Source organism: Sus scrofa, chromosome 2 (assembly GCF_000003025.6).
Source record: "Sus scrofa isolate TJ Tabasco breed Duroc chromosome 2, Sscrofa11.1, whole genome shotgun sequence".
Classification (NCBI taxonomy): Eukaryota; Metazoa; Chordata; class Mammalia; order Artiodactyla; family Suidae; genus Sus; species Sus scrofa.
Window position 1 is genome coordinate 41,648,221 of NC_010444.4, and position 16,768 is coordinate 41,664,988.

A 16,768-nucleotide genomic window follows, 5' to 3' on the forward strand; every position below is an offset into this window, starting at 1 on the left:
GCTCCACCACCATTTCCCAATTCCAAATTCCAAAGGCAGTTTCTGATAGGGTCAGCTCCCAAGTCCACGGCCCTGGGATCCGGGGCCAATCCCAGGTCTGGTGAGCTATGGCCGGGGGATGGGGTCACATCCCACTCAACATGGCCGTTGAGGAAACAGGGATGGAGAGCAATGTGTCATAATCAGTGAGAAGGGCAGAGAGAGAAAGAGAAGGAGAAATTGCTGGACTTCCTGATCTCAGTAGAGACAAAGCCACGGTGACCTCCTAATAGCTGGTTAGGGTTAGGTTAGGGTTAGGGTTAGTAGAGGCAAAGCCACAGTGACCTCCTAATAGCTGGCTCCCAGGGAGAGCAGCCGTGCTGAGGAATTCTGTTTTCTTGTCTGGCTCCTAACCTAGCTCTGGAGACAATTCCAAAATGAAGGTCAAAGGAGGGGGCTCACATTAGCTGACACATACTGTGTGCCAGCCCTGGGCTGGACCCTGGTATCTGCCACCTTCCACTGCAATGACTGGGATTGGTGCATGGCCCCCACCTCACCCCAAGGAGCCTAGCGATAACAGCCAGCTCTTAGATAGCATCGGCTAAGTGCCAGGCACTGTTCCACGCTAAGCCCATCCACTTCCCTCAACAGCTCTGCAATGTCGTACTGCTGTCTTCACCAACTCCATTTTATTAAGGGAAGATTGAGGTACAAATAGGTGAAGGGACAGTCACCAGGTCACACCATGAGGAAATAGTGGAGCTGGCATTCCAAACCCAGGAACTCTGGCTCAGAGACAGTGTCCTTCTCCACTCTATGCTGCATGGGGCAGGGCGACCCTTTTAGGAATGTCTCCGTTTCTAGACTCTTGGCAGGACAGTACTTCCCACACTTGATGAACAACGGACATTCGGCACTTTGGGGATAGTTACCTCCTCCTGTGACCCACACATACTGCTGCTGAGGCCTTCAACTCATTGATGCCTGCAGTCTCCCCATTTGAAATTCATCCCCAGCTATACTTTTTTTTTATTTATTCAAATGAATTTATCACATCTATAGTTGTACAATGATCCTCACAGTCCAGTTTCACAGGATTTCCATCCCACAACCCATCTCTAGCTATTCTTAGGTATTGGCGCCTCAGAGCGAAGGAGTTTATCAGTGTTTATCAAGACTTGATGAGTGAGACAATAAAGAGGGCTTTGAGCTCTTGGTTAGAGAAGAGCCAGGAAATTGAGTGGGAAGAAGGAACAAAGGGAGGCTGGGGACAAGGGTGACCTAAGTCCTGAGCCGTTAGGTCACCTAGGGCTGGCAGGATGTGGGGACTACAATGGGTTTCAGCTTCCTTTTTTTATGAGGCCTGACTCCCTCTTACTACTATCAAGGAAACCAATTCTTGTGTATTGGAGAGTTGTCCCATGTTGAATGCAAAGTACCCAGCAGATACTGGCATTAATCACTTAAGAAATGGAAAGGGGGCTTAATCTCTAGAATATATAAACAACTTATACAACCCAACAGCAAAAAAACCAATCAATCAATGGAAAAATGGGCAAAAGACCTGAATAGACATTTCTCCAAAGAAGATATACAGATGGCCAACAAACACATGAAAAAATGCTCAACATTGCTGATTATAAGAGAAATGCAAATCAAAACTACCATGAGATATCACCTCACACCAGTCAGAATGGCCATCATTAATAAATCCACAAATAACAAGTGCTGGAGGGGCTGTGGAGGAAAGGGAACCCTCCTGCACTGCTGGTGGGAATGTAAACTGGTACAGCCACTATGGAGAACAGTTTGGAGATACCTTAGAAATCTATACATAGAACTTCCATATGACCCCGCAATCCCACTCTTGGAATCTATCCGGACAAAACTCTACTTAAAAGAGACACGTGCATCCGCATGTTCATTGCAGCACTATTCACAATAGCCAGGACATGGAAACAACCCAAATGTCCATCGACAGATGACTGGATTCGGAAGATGTAGTATATATACACAATGGAATACTACTCAGCCATAAAAAAAGAATGACATAATGCCATTTGCAGCAACATGGATGGAACTAGAGAATCTCATACTGAGTGAAATGAGCCAGAAAGACAAAGACAAATACCATATGATATCACTTATAACTGGAATCTAATATCCAGCACAAATGAACATCTCCTCAGAAAAGAAAATCATTGACTTGGAGAAGAGACTTGTGGCTGCCTGATGGGAGGGGGAGGGAATGGGAGGGATCGGGAGCTTGGACTTATCAGACACAACTTAGAATAGATTTACAAGGAGATCCTGCTGAATAGCATTGAGAACTTTGTCTAGATACTCATGTTGCAACAGAACAAAGGGTGGGGGAAAAAATGTAATTGTAATGTATACATGTAAGGATAACCTGACCCCCTTGCTGTACAGTGGGAAAATAAAAAAAAAATAAAATAAATAAAATAAAATATTTTCTTTGGTTTAAAAAAAAAAAGAAAAAAAAAAGAAATGGAAAGGGGAGTTCTCATGGCTCAGTGGCTTATGAACCCGACTAGTATCCATGAAGACGCAGGGTCAATCCCTGGCCTCGCTCAGTGGGTTAAGGATCCAGCATTGCTGTGAGCTGTGGTGTAGGTGGTAGCTGTAGCTCCGATTCGACCCCTAGCCTGGAAACTTCCATATGCTGCAGGTGTGGCCCTAAAAAGCCAAAAATAAAAATAAAAATAATTGGAAAGGTCCAGACAATGTGTATTGAGGTGGGGGCCTAAAGCAGTCCCTGGCCTTCTGTAGGGTCTCTGAGGGGCATTGCTGAGACCAGAGTCAACCTGGGAAATTGGGCCAGACATGAGGATTCACTTCAGTGCCAAGGCTGAGTACTCAGGACTAAAAACCCATCCAAGCCAAGGACTACACACACACCAGGCGTGGCCGACATCACACCTTCAATCCTAGCACTGTCTCTAACCAGGCAACCGGGCAAGTCTGGCCCATCAAAAGAACTCCATTTGCCACCTTTGCACCTAACCCCCATTATGGGGTATTCAGGAAAATTGAGGCCAAAAGGGGATGACTTGTCCAAGGTCCCCCTAAGTTGGTGGCATGGTTGACTTTTCTACTGTAATATGCAATGGGGGGGGGGGGAGACATGAAAAAAGCCTGGAAATTCAAGGATGCCTTTTGACTCTGAACTTTCAGCATTTTTTTTTGTTTGTTTGTTTTTTAGGGACACACCCATGGTCTATGGAGGTTCCCAGGCTAGGGGCTGAATTGGAGCTACAGCTGCTGGCCTATGCCACAGCCACAACAATGCCAGATCTGAGCCGAGTCTGTGACCTACACCACAGTTCACCACAACGCCAGATCCTTAACCCACAGAGCTAGGCCAGGGATGGAACTTGCAACCTCATGGTTCCTAGTCAGATTTGCTTCCTCTGCTCCATGACGGGAACTCCTGAACTTTGAGGATTTTATCCAGCTCACTGAAGTTTCTGCCCACAGCTAGTCCCTGAGTTTGAGCCAGCTTTGAGCCTCTCAGCTCTGCATATAGGAGTCAAAGTAAAAGGGCTAGGTCTGCAGCCTCTGCTTCCAGGACCCCTTTGGCCTTGTGCAGGGCTGAGAAGCTGATTTTTCACCCAATTCTAGCCTAATTCCCAAGCCTAAGTTTTGGGGAAAAAATTGTTTCCAGAGATGAAAGCCCTTTTCTCCTTCTGTCCCTGCAGTGACCCATCACAGTTCCCTGGGGCCCAAGCTGGCCATGCCTCTGTGAGAACTGGAGGGTCAGGCATAGCCCCTGGGGGGGACGGGGGGAGCAGGTGGGGCTGGCGCAGGAAGAGGACAAAGGGCAAAGGGCCCCTGGGGCCTGGGGTTTGTCACCCAGGAGGCCGCCCACAGGCCTTAATAGGGACAAGATTTCTATTAGCTATTAAGCATTTACTACAGGTCAAACACTACTGAGCCCTGAACATGTAATGACATTTAATCATTACAAGACGTTAGTAAGAGGTGGACAATGATGTTCCTTACACTAAGGAAACTGAGGTATTAAGTGACACTCCTGAGGTTAGGTAGTAAGTGGCAGAACCAGGTTGTGGATCTGGACTGGGGCGGGGAGGGGGGGTCCAGGGTCCATATCATTAATCATATGCTTTTTCCTGCTTTGAGGAGATGAGAGGGGAATGATGTATAGAATATGATTTCAGGAGCACCAGGAAAAACTCCAGCTATAAAATAATTCCTCTCTGCTTCTATTATCTCTGTGTCATGTGCCCATCACAGGGCAGAGTGAACCAACCAAAGCCTGACAGGTCAGGTAGCTGCTCTGCTTCATACTCTTCACTGGTTCCCTTGCCGCCTTCGGGGCAAAGTCCAAACTCCTCAGCCTGTTGTGGAAGCCTACATCACCAGACCCTGTGACAACTTCTCCAGCCGAGTCTCTTGCCCATCTCTTCTTTCACATCAGCCACACAGAACATGTTGCTTCCTGGGCTTTCCATGCTCCATCACATCCCTGTGCCTTTGTACATGCTCATTCTTCTCGGTCCTCCTCATGCCTCGTGAACCTCTATGCATCCTTCCAGGCCCAGGTCAACTGTACAAGGGGACCAATGGGCCTGGCATGGAAGCAGAACTCAGAATAAGTTCCTGCTCCCTCCTGAGATGGACCTTTTTGGGTCATGACAGACAACCAATTCAAGATGACTGCTTAAGTGAAAATTCCAGGAGTATTTGATGTCAGGTTTGGCTGGATCCAGGTGTTATAGCAATGACATCGGGAAAATGTTATGGCCATCTGTAATTGTCAGGGATTGGGGTGGGGGGAGGAATTTCCTCCCATGATTATGGGGTTTGGTTGGTCCGAAAGCTACAGGGTAGGTTAGCAGGCTGGAAACTCAGGGAAGAGTTGATGATGCAGCTGAATCTGAAGGTTATCACTAGGTACAATTCCCTCTATCCTCAGGGGACATTAGTCTTTTTTTTTCTTATGGCCTTCAACTGATTAGATGAGGCCCACCCACATTATGGAGAATAATCTTCTTTACTCAAAGTCTATTAATCTAATTTAAAGGTTAATTTCATCTGAAAAAAATACCTTTATAGTAGCTTTCCAATGTGTTTGACTGGATATCCAGGTACTGTGGTCCAGCCAAGTTGACATAAAATTACCCATCACACCATCTCTTGGCTCCATCCTCCTCTGGTTGGTTTCATTTTCAGATGAGCTCTTCCTACATGATGCCAAAATGGGCTCCAGTATTTAAAACATATTCACCCAGGTAATCCTACCCCAGTGGAAAAAGCATGCCTCTATCCTAATAGTTCCATCCAAATCCCAAAGATTTACTCTGATGAGCTTGACTTGGGGGTAAAGCCTTCCCTGATTGGGTCTGGGTCACATGTCCACTTGTGTAGTCCCATCATGGACTGAGTGAAGGGAAGGAGTGGGTTCCAAAGGGAAAATAGGAATGCTGTTACAGAGGACTTGGAATACAGCTGGGCAGGCACAAAGCAGGGTCCACTAAGGACCTTGGTTCCCCAAGACCCCTCTATGGATTTGACTATTCTAAGTATGTCATATGAGTGGAATCATATAGTATTTGTCTTTTTGTGACTGGCTTATTTCACTTAGAATAACTTCCTCACGTTGTAGTACATGATTTTAAGGCTGAATGATGTGCCACTATATTGATAGACCACATTTTGCTTATTCATTCACCTCTCAAGGGACCCTTGGGCTGCTTCTACCTTTGGCTATAGTGAATAACGCTGCTGTGAACATGGTATACAAATATCTCTTCAAGATTCAGCTTTCAATGATCTCGGGCATATGCCCATATGTGCAATCGCTGGATACATTTTGTTATCCTTTTGGGTAAGACCAGTTGTTCAGATAAATGGCAACAGATCTAATGCTCATAGTACATAAAGGGCAAAATGCTTCTAGGAAAAGAAAATTTTTTGGGTCTTTTAGGGCCACAACCTGGCATATGGAAATTCCCAGGCCAGGGGTCAAATTGGAGCTATAGCTGCCAGCCTATGCCACAGCCACAGCAACATGGGATCCGAGCCGCGTTTGCGACCTACACCACAGCTCATGGCAACGCTGGATCCTTAACCACTGAGCAAAGCCAGGGATCAAACCCATATCCTCCCAGACACTAGTTGGGTTGGTTACCACTGAGCCACAAGGGGAAGTCCCCCAAATTCCCCCTTTATATCTTATACATTTCCAAGTCTCAGGAGGCTGGGGCTTTTTTGTTTACAGGAGCACTGGGAAGTCCAAGGAAGTTTTTTGTTTGTTTGTTTTGTTTTTGTTTGTTTGTTTTGTCTTTTCTATGGCCGCACCCACTGTATATGGAGATTCCCAGGCTAGGGGTCGAATTGGAGCTGTAGCCACCGGCCTACGCCCGAGCCACAGCAACGCAGGATCTGAGCTGCGTCTGCAACCTACATCACAGCTCACGGCAATGCCAGATCCTTAACCCACTGAGAAAGGCCAGGGATCGAACCCGCAACCTCATGGTTCCTCGTCAGATTCGTTAACCACTGAGCCACAACAGGAACTCCCCAAGGAAGTTTTATTTCCCCACAGCAGAAGGGAAATACAACACCACTGGTCACAGGTAGGTAGACATGGAGGTTCTTAGCAAGACTCACAGCAAGAAATGGAGGCAGCCACCTCAGAGCAAGCAGAGTTTCTCCCTCTCTGCCTGTGTGCCACACAGCTGGCCACTCTGGCGACAGACTCTTCATCCGTCTAGGGCAATACCGAGACCAGTGAGTCAGCTCAGACTCTACTGTTCAGACCCCATTACATTGACAGATACCATGGGGCAAAATTCCACCTGCTAGGTCTCCATACCTTCAGCCCAGCTCAACAGACACCCACCTGGGAGCCACCTCAGGCCTGCAGCTCCTAACACAGGGTCCACGGATGGATTTAGGGAGGGTTTACAAGTCCCAGCATTTGAATCTCATTTTGGAGAAGTGATCCAAAGCGTTTATCAGATTTTCAGAAGTCTCTCTGACCCCAAAGAAGTTAAATCCATTCTATAAAGGGGTGACAGATTAAAAAAAACCCAATAATTTATTGGCATATACACCATACCATATATAAAATAGATCGGTAACACGGACCTACAGTATAGCACAGGGTAATTTACCCACCACTGTGTACTAGCCCATGTGGGAACAGAATCTGAAAAGCAATGGATGGATGTATATGTATAACTGGTTCACTGTGCTGAACACCTGAAACTAACACAACTTTCTAAGTTAACTATACTCCAATAAAATTTATTTTGTAAAAAACCCCCACAATTTTTGCGAGTTCCCGTCGTGGCTCAGTGGTTAACGAATCCAACCAGGAACCATGAGGTTGTGGGTTCGATCCCTGACCTTGCTCAGTGGATTAAGGATCCGGCGTTGCTGTGACCTGTGGTGTAGGTCGCAGACGCGACTCGGAACCCGTGTTGCTGTGGCCCTGGTGTAGGCCGGTGGCTACAGCTCCGATTCGACCCCTAGCCTGGGAACCTCCATATGCCGTGGGAGCAGCCCAAGAAATGGCAAAAAGACAAAAAAAAAAAAAAAAAAATCCCAAAAACTTTAATAGTGAGGGGTTGGGAACTCCCAAAAGATTAAAGAGTGAGCCCCCTCAGTGCAGGCTCTGTGTTCACCACTGCGTCTCTGGTACTTAGTAAGGTGCCTCTCACACAGTGTGTGCTCTATAGACATATACCAACAAGTGAACGAAGAAAAATCTCTTAAAAACCAAGTGCGCCTCCATGATATGACATAGTCAATGAGAAAATTAAATCCAGTTTATAGACATCATTTTTCCATTTAGCTGAGCAAGCACATAGCTGTTATGCCCTCAAGGATACATTATTACTGACAGATTTGTTCATTCATTTGTCCAATCATTCATTCATGTAACAAATACTGAGATTTGAGCACCTACTCTCTGCCAGAACCAAAGCTACTACATAAGACTCAGTCATGGCGTTCCCAGGGTAGCTCAGCGGTAATGAACCTGACTAGTATCCATGAGGATGCAGATTCACTCCCTGGCCTTGCTTAGTGGGTTATGAATCCAGCGTTGCCATGAGCTGTGGTGTAGGTCACAGACACAGCTGGGATCTGGCATTGCTGGGGCTGTGGTGTAGGCCAGCAGCTGCAGCAACAATCTGACTTCTAGCCTGGGAACCTCCATATGCCACAGATGAGGCCCTAGAAAGCCAAAAAAAAAAAAAAAAAAAGGACTCAGTCTCAGCCCCCAGTGAGCAGGTACAGACCTGCAGATAAATCTTCAGGGTACTGGGTAGCAGAGGCAGTGACAGGGACTGGCCAAAGTGCTGGGAGACCAAAGGGCGGGACCTTTAAGTGGCTCATCTAGCAAGTGGGTCAGGGAAGGCTTCACGAGGAAGTGACATTTGAGCCCAGGGCTGAAAGCTTAGAAGCAGCCAGTCAGGGGTCAGGGCACCCATTTTTAGCTGCCACAGCCTTGGTGCTGGGCACACCCAACAGGTGCTTCTTAAATGTGCATTATCAAATGAACAGTGAGCAGCGTCTACATGGGGAGCTCCTTAGCTGGAAATTCCAGAGCAGTAGTAATCCAGTCTCCCATTGTCCCCACGACCCCTCTCAGGGTGCTTCATCCCAGCAAGACTCATCACTTCCCTCACTGCATCAGGAAAGTCTGTTCCCAGCTTCCCCACCTTTACACACACTGAGAGTCCTCCCCGGCCAGACAGCCTCCCCTTCTATCCCTGCACAGGCTGGGCCACCCCTCAAGGCTGCCTTTCCGCTAAAGTTTCAAGAAGGCTAACTCTCCAAGCCTAGTCACCTTTTAAAAAAAAAATAAGTGGGAGTTCCCATCATGGCTCAGTGGTTAATGAATCTGACTGGGAACCATGAGGTTGCGGGTTCAATCCCTGGCCTTGCTCAGTGGGTTAAGGATCCAGCGTGACCGTGAGCTGTGGTATAGGTCACAGACCTACAGATCCTGCGTTGCTGTGGCTCTGGCATAGGCTGGCGGCTACAGCTCTGATTAGACCCCTGACCTGGGAACCTCCATATGCTTCAGGAGCGGCTCTAGAAAAGGCAAAAAGACAAAAAAAAAAAAAAAAAAAAAAAAAAAAGTGTATATTTACCTTGTTTTCTCAACCAGACTGTGAGCCCCAGAGTGTAGGACAATCTATTATTCCCAATCAGGAGGCAAATTCTGCCTGCATCAGAATCATCCAGAGGACTTGTCAAAATAAATTTCTCAACTCCATCCCCCAGAGTTTCAGATTTTATAAGTCCAGGGTGGGCCAGAGAATCTGCCTTTCTAACAAATTCCTAAGAGATGCTCTTGGTCCAGGGATCCCACTTTGAGGGATCCAGAGCTGGCCGAACTTGGGTTTCGATGCAGGCTATGCATCTCACTGGCTTGTGAGTCAGGGCACGTCCTTAGCCTCCCCCGGCTTCAGTTTCCTAAGGTCACAAAAAACACTCAGTTTTCAGGGTTACAGGGGAAACGAGCTGGCACACAGTGGATACCCAATCAATGCCCTAATGGACGGGCTAATTGCCTCTGTTACAGATCGGAGCACCCATTGACTGAGCCAAGTTATTTTTCCCAATTAGGGGAGCAAGTAACACCACAACACCCTCTACCATGAGGGGGCTGGACCAGCAGAGGAATTTGTTTTGATTTCTCCAGCTCCAGTGGAAAAGGTAATGCTTCTGTCTAAACTATTAGGCTCGCTCTTCTTAACAAAATATCTCCTGGCTCTGTCTGTTGCCCAAGTCTCAGAGCACCCACATCATTAAATGATTATCTTCTCAAGGGCACACTGGCTACTCAAAAGCTTAAAATTACATATATTCACCAATTTGAATTTTTAATGTATGAATTTTACTAAAAATAGACTTTAACTCTACACAGGGCAAAGGCTTCAGCCATGTTTCCTTCTCGCAGGTAAATGTTAGGTAGTGGCCGTGAGTCTCTGTCTGGATGCCTCTATCTTTCTCATCCCCAACTCTCCTCCCTTCCCTCCCTCTCAGGTTTCTACATGCCTGATTGGAGAGGCGTTTTTGCCCAGGCTCCAGACAGAAGGTGGCAGGCAGAACCACAGGGGCAGGCATGTCCACACTTACCCCCATCTGCATACCCAGTTTTCACCAGTGCACCAAGACACTGGCTGTGTACTTCTGCACAGGTGCGCACCCAAGTGGCCAAGTCTAATAAGGACCTTGGGCTTGCTCTGCAGATATGCTTCCAGGCAAGTCCTCATCCACCACCACCTGACACCTCCCTCCAACTGGAAAGCTCCCACCCCGCTTTGGCCTTCCTCGCTTACCCCCTCCTACCCAGCCCACCCCTGTTTCTCAGCAGGATGTTCCAAGTGGGAATCTGAACTCTGCTACCTACTTGCTGGGGGACCTTGGGCCAGTGAGTTTCCCGTCTGCCTTATCCTCACCTGTGTAGTGATGATTTTAGCACCTGCTTTAAAGGGCCATAACGCTGAAGCTAGATAATGCAATACAGGGCTTGGCACGTTGTTCTTGTCCACTTAAGTTTCAGGTAGGAACTTGATCAATTATTAAAATCAATAAGCGTTGCAGCATTATTTATAATAGCCAAGACATGGAAACACCCTGTGTCCATCGATGCATGAATAAAGAAAATGTATATTCACACACACACACATACACGTACAAGGAAATATTAGTCATAAAAAGAAGGAAATTCTGGAGTTCCCATTGTGGTGCAGCAGAAATGAATCTGGTTAGTATCCATGAGGATGCGAGTTCAATCCCTGGCCTCGCTCAGTGAGTTGGGGATCCATCGTTGCCTTGAGCTATGGTGTAGGTCACAGACACAGCTTGGATCCCACTTTGGCATTGCTGTGGTTGTGGCATAGGCAGGCAGCTATAGCTCCGATTTGACCCCTAGCCTAGGAACCTCCGTATGCTGCAAGTGCAGTCTAAACAGCAAAGAAAAAAAGGGGGGGGGGGAAATCCTGCCTTTTACAGCAAAATGGATGAGCCTCGTGGGCATTAAATAAGTCAGAGAAAGATACTGTATGACCTCATTTATGTGTGAACGAAAAAAACTGAACTCATAGAAACAACAGATTGGTGGTTACTGGAGGTAGAGGCAGGTGGGTCTAAGGGCTGGGGAGAATAGGTGTAAGTGGTCCAAATTGTAACATCCAGTTAAAGATACCTAAGCTCTGGGGATGTAATATACATTCATGGTGACTATAGTTAACGATATTGTATTGTATATTTTAAAGTTGATATGAAAAGAGAGTAACTCTTAAAATTCTCATCACAAGAAAAAAAATTATAACTGTGTGAGATGGTTGTTACTAAATATAATGATAATAATTACATTGTACATCTTAAATTTATGCAATGTTATAGGTCCATTGTATTTAATAAAACTAGAGAAGGGGGCATCAGTGTCTTGATCAGTGTCTTGTCTTTGGACAAGAAGCCATCAGCCGATCCAAGAATGGAAAAGCTTGATAGGAGATCTACGGTTCGCTAGGCTTTCTCACACATTTGATCTGTGAGAGAGGGATTACTCTTGCTCTTTCATTGCTGAAGTTTAGGGAGGCTGACTTGCCCAAGGTCAGGTGATTGGTCAGGAGTAGAACTGGGACCTGAACTTCCCCAGCATAGTTTGAGTCCAGGAGCCTCTGCTTGGGGAACACAAGCTGAGGTCCCTGTGGGGAGGATAAGGAGGGAGCTGAGGTTCCTGTGAGGGCTGGTGGTGGAAGGGATTCAGCGGCACCCCCCATCTCCCCTGGTCCCAGCCCGGCTCCCACAGGGCCCCCAGGCCCAGACAGCTGAGGCTGTGCTGTGCCTGCCAGAGGCACCTGTTAGGGGCCAGACCAAGCCAGAAAGAGGTGTCCTCTTTGGCTGAGGCCAGATGGGGATTCTGCTGCTGTGTGGTCTCAAGTGGGAGAAGGATCAGCCAACCCACCGTATATTCAGCCCACACAGCTCATATGCAATCCTTCCCTTCTGTCAGTAAAGAAAGTTGCCTCCAAAGCCAGTCACTGAAGGTGAGCTTGCTTCACTCACAGGTGGGACCCGGGCAGCAGGGCCCTCTCACACTCAGGTCCTCCCATCTGGCCCCTGAAATGATGATCCCAGTGACCGTCACCTTGACGGAGCATTTCCTTTGGTTTCTACCACAGAGAAAAGCAGAAGTCACGGACATGAAGCTTTCCCCAGAGATCTATTCCTTGGGCCTGCACTCCCTCCTCAGGAGATGCAGTCTGAGAGGCAGTAAAATCCTCAGCACCCAAGCATCCCTTTAGGGAGTAGATAATAGAGCAGGTGTTGAAGCCAGGCCTAACTGGGTTTGAGTCTTTTCTCCACCAACTCCCAACTGGGTGATCTTGGGAAAACTGCTTAACTCCTCTGAGCCTCAATTTTCTCTGATAATAGTAACTACGAGGCAGTTCCTCTGAGGGTTTAAACAGATAACGCGTGTGGCGCACACACACTAAGAACTCAACAAACACTGGTGAAACAAAAGGGAGAAAATCTTATTCTTTCTCTCAATAACCTGTTCAGGAAGAGAGCGGGTTTGAGACCCGTCAGCATCTCAGGAAGGGAAAGAAGGCAGGCTTGTAAACCCTGAGACAGTACACAGGCTGAAGGTAAATCCTGAGTTTCTCTGGGGACTGAGGGGCAACTTTTAAAAACAGGCTGTATGGAAAAAGGAAGAGGAGATAGAAGAAAACGAACAAGAGAGAAGACCATGGAGGAGAAATGGGAGGTTTTACTAAGTTCAGCTAAGTTTGAATTATATCTTTCTCAGGAGTGCTGGTTGTGGCTCAGCAGTAACGATAACAAACCCGACTACTATCCATGAGGACATGGATTCGATCCATGGCCTCGCTCAGTGGGTTAAAAGATCCGGCATTGCTGTGTGTTGTGGTGTGGGTCACAGATCCGACTCCGATCCCGTGTTGCTGTGGCTGTGGTGTAGACTGGCAGTTGCAGCTCGGATTTGACCCCTAACCTAGAACTTCTGTATGCTGCAGGTGCAGCCCTAAAAAGCAATAAATAAATAAATAAATTACATCTTCCTCACCTCCCTGTGAAGAGTTCAATAAAGCCTCCATTTTTAATCCATGCCCTGGGGAGCTGCCTGTTTAGGGGATCCAATGAGGGGATGAGTTTGACCTCAAGAGGCCTCAAAGGTGTAGAGCAAACAAACTGGGATGGAGTTACCCCCTTGCTTGTGTTGCTATAGTGGGGGTGATCTTGGATCATTTCTTAAGTGGGCAAGAACCAGAGCCTTATTTAACTTTGATTTCAAGTCCATATCCCATCCAAGCTGGCAGAAAACCTGAACTCTGGACTTTCTTGGAGTTCCTTCCCCACCACCCCAGGTATGTGGTGCCAAGAGACTGGGGAGGGTTCATCTTGTTCCTGCCTCTTCCTCCCCGCTAAGTATGGCGGTGGTGGGGGCGGTCCCCTGCCTCCATCAGTCTGGTGGCCTTGCTCTGGGGCAAGGAAATCTTTCTTCAGAATGGCCCTTGTATGAATTTTCTGGCACAACTGACACCTAGTCTTGTCCTTGCTGGGTGGCTACCCCCCTCCACTCCCTACCCGGACACACAAACACACACACACACACACACACACACACACACACATACACGCAGCAGACAGACAGGCAGGGAGGCTGGGCCCAGGTTCCTGCTCCCAAGAACTTCTCCCTCTTTGACATACCAGTCGTCTGTCTCCACCTGGAATCAGTTTCAGAGTCACCTGCCCGAAGCAGGTGGGGGGAGGGAAGAGAGGACACCTTTCCATCAGCACAGAGAGCCCTATTTTGTTCTCTGCACTTGCTACATAGTATGGATAATACCATGATTTTTGTTTTGGTTGTTTTTAACCATCTTACTATTGACTGGGGTTATTGAAAAGTTTTGTTTCTCAAAATATCACCCCATTCTATTATGTCACCATTATCATCTTGATGGCCCCTTCCATCATGGTCACGGACATACCTGATCAGCCAGATCTAGAGACAGGGCACTAAAGCCTGAACAACATCAGAGCCTGAACAACATCGGAGCTGGAAGGGATTTTTTTTTTTTTTGCCTTTTTGTCTTTTTGCCTTTTGCCACCCTACGCCACAGCCCCAGCAACACAGGATCCTTAACCCACTGAAGAAGGCCAGGGATTGAACTCGTGTCCTCATGGATGTTAGTCGGGTTCGTTAACTGCTAAGCCGTGATGGGGACTCCTGGAAAGGACTTTTTGAAGCCTTGGGCCAAGCTTCCCTTTCCCTGCACAAAGGAGGGGAGGGAGCCCTGCCATTGGCTGGTGGGCCAGTGAGCACAAGAATTCCAGGTCCGTGTAATCCATGCCAGATTCTGCTCAGAGGAAGGCCGAGAATTCTCCAAGCTGAATACTCTTGCTCTGAGCCTGTTCCAGTCTTTCTTCCAGCCCCTTGCAGCAGAAGCAAGCCAGCATCTCTGGAGGTGGAAAAGCGTGAGATCCAGCACCTTCTCATAGAGACATGTATAGCTTCCTGTCTCCTCCTGGTGTGGAAATAAAATGGTTTCGTGTTGCACTGGCTGCTCTACATCTATGCCTTGGCTATCTTTCCACGTCGGCATACATAACCCTACTTTATTCTCTGTATTTGCCTCGGTGTATTCCACAGAATGGAATTATAGTGTTGTTTGTGTTGTTTTAGCCAGTCCTCTATTGATGAAGACTTGGGTTGTTCCCAAGATTACAGTCCATGCTACAGCAGAAGTCTTTTTGGGTCTCTTTGTGCACCTGACTCCACACTTGTCAAGGTAACTCTGGGACCCACACTATAGACAGTGTGATGAGTATCTTCACTATAAAGCTAGGGTGGGAGTTCCCGTCGTGGCGCAGTGGTTAACGAATCTGACTAGGAACCATGAGGTTGCGGGTTCGATCCCTGGCCTTGCTCAGTGGGTTAAGGATCTGGCGTTGCCGTGAGCTGGGGTGTAGGTTACAGACTTGGCTCAGATCCCACGTTGCTGTGGCTCTGGCGTAGGCCGGTGGCTACAGCTCCAATTCAACCCCTAGCCTGGGAACCTCCATATGCCACGGGAGCGGCCCAAGAAATCGCAAAAAAAAAAAAAAGGTAGGTGTAAGGAAGAATGGAATTTGCCCACAGTCATGCAGTTGGTTTGTACTAGAGATAACAAACATGGTGCCCCCCTACTCCAGTCTCCCGACCTAACATGCTCTTAGTCCCAGCTGGTGATCCCTTAATCATCCTTTACACTTGGGCAGCTTGGGTTGGACCAGGCTTTTCGTTTATTTCAAATGGCCCAGAAGAGGCAATCATGTGGGCTGGACCAGGCACTGTGTGCTGAGAACTAAGGAAGGAAAAGACCACTGGGCAATCTTCATTGATTGATGGGGTCCCATGGATGGGTCCCTAGGGAGGAAGGAGCCAGGACCATCTTTCAAGCTTACAAAACACACTTATATCCTGTGACCTCATTTGAATCCTCTAGAGTCTATATTATTATCTTTTCCATTTAAAAAAGGGGAAACTCGGAGTTCCCATCATGGCTCAGTGGTTAACGAATCCGACTAGGAACCATCAAGTTGCAGGTTCGATCCCTGGCCTTGCTCAGTGGGTTAAGGATCCAGTGCTGCCGTGAGCTGTGGTGTAGGTTGCAGATGCGGCTCGGATCCCGAGTTGCTGTGGCTCTGGTGTAGGCTGGCGGCTACAGCTCTGATTAGACTCCTAGCCTGGGAATCTCCACATGCTGTGGGAGTGGCCCTAGAAAGGCAAAAAGACAATAAATAAATAAATAAATATAAATAAATAAATAAAAAAGAGGAAGCTGAAGCATAAAATAGTAACTTGTATTACACAACACAACTAGTAGTGGTATTTATTCTTTTTTGGAGGGGGCACAACACATGGAAGTTCCCAGGCTAGGGGTCAAATCGGAGCTGTAGCTGCTGGCCTACACCACAGCCACAGCCACGTGGGATCCAAGCCTTGCCTGCAACCTCCACCACAGCTCATGGCAATACCAGATCCTTAACCTACTGAGCAAGGCCAGGGATTGAACCTGAGTCCTCATGGATACTAGTTGGATTCATTACTGCTGAGCCACAATGGGGACTCCCAGGGACTTATTCTTTAAAAATAGATACAGGAAGTTCAGGCTGTGGTGTAGTGGGTTAAGAATCCAGCTGTAGTGACTCGGGTTGCTGTGGGGGCTCAGCTTCAATTCCCCAGGGCAGTGGACACAGGTCACAGCTGCAACTTGAATTCAACCCCTGGCCCAGGAACTTCCATATGTCGCAAGTGCAACCATAAAATATACATGTGTGAAAAACTGAAGTGTGAAAAACTGAAACTGTAACTACAAAAACAAAATGGCAACACTGCAGAAAGTCTGAAAAAAAAAAAACTTGGAGCTGAAAACAACTTTGTTAGGTGACCAAAGACACAGTATCTTACCTCTTTGAACCTCACTTGTTTCATTTTCACAGAAGGAGAATGGTAATAGCTGCAAGAATAAGCACAGCAATGGTAGCTAATGTATACTCTCCCTAACGTAACAGCCATTTCCAAGTCTGAATTCCCCCTATGGGCTTGCATTGAAACATACACATTTAATATGGCTATAATCAAAGGGAACATACACTTTTTTTTTCTTTTTCTTTTTTTGTCATTTTAGGGCCACACCCATGGTATATGGAAGTTCCCAGGCTGGGGTCGAATGGAAACTACAGTTGCCAGCCTACACCACAGCCACGG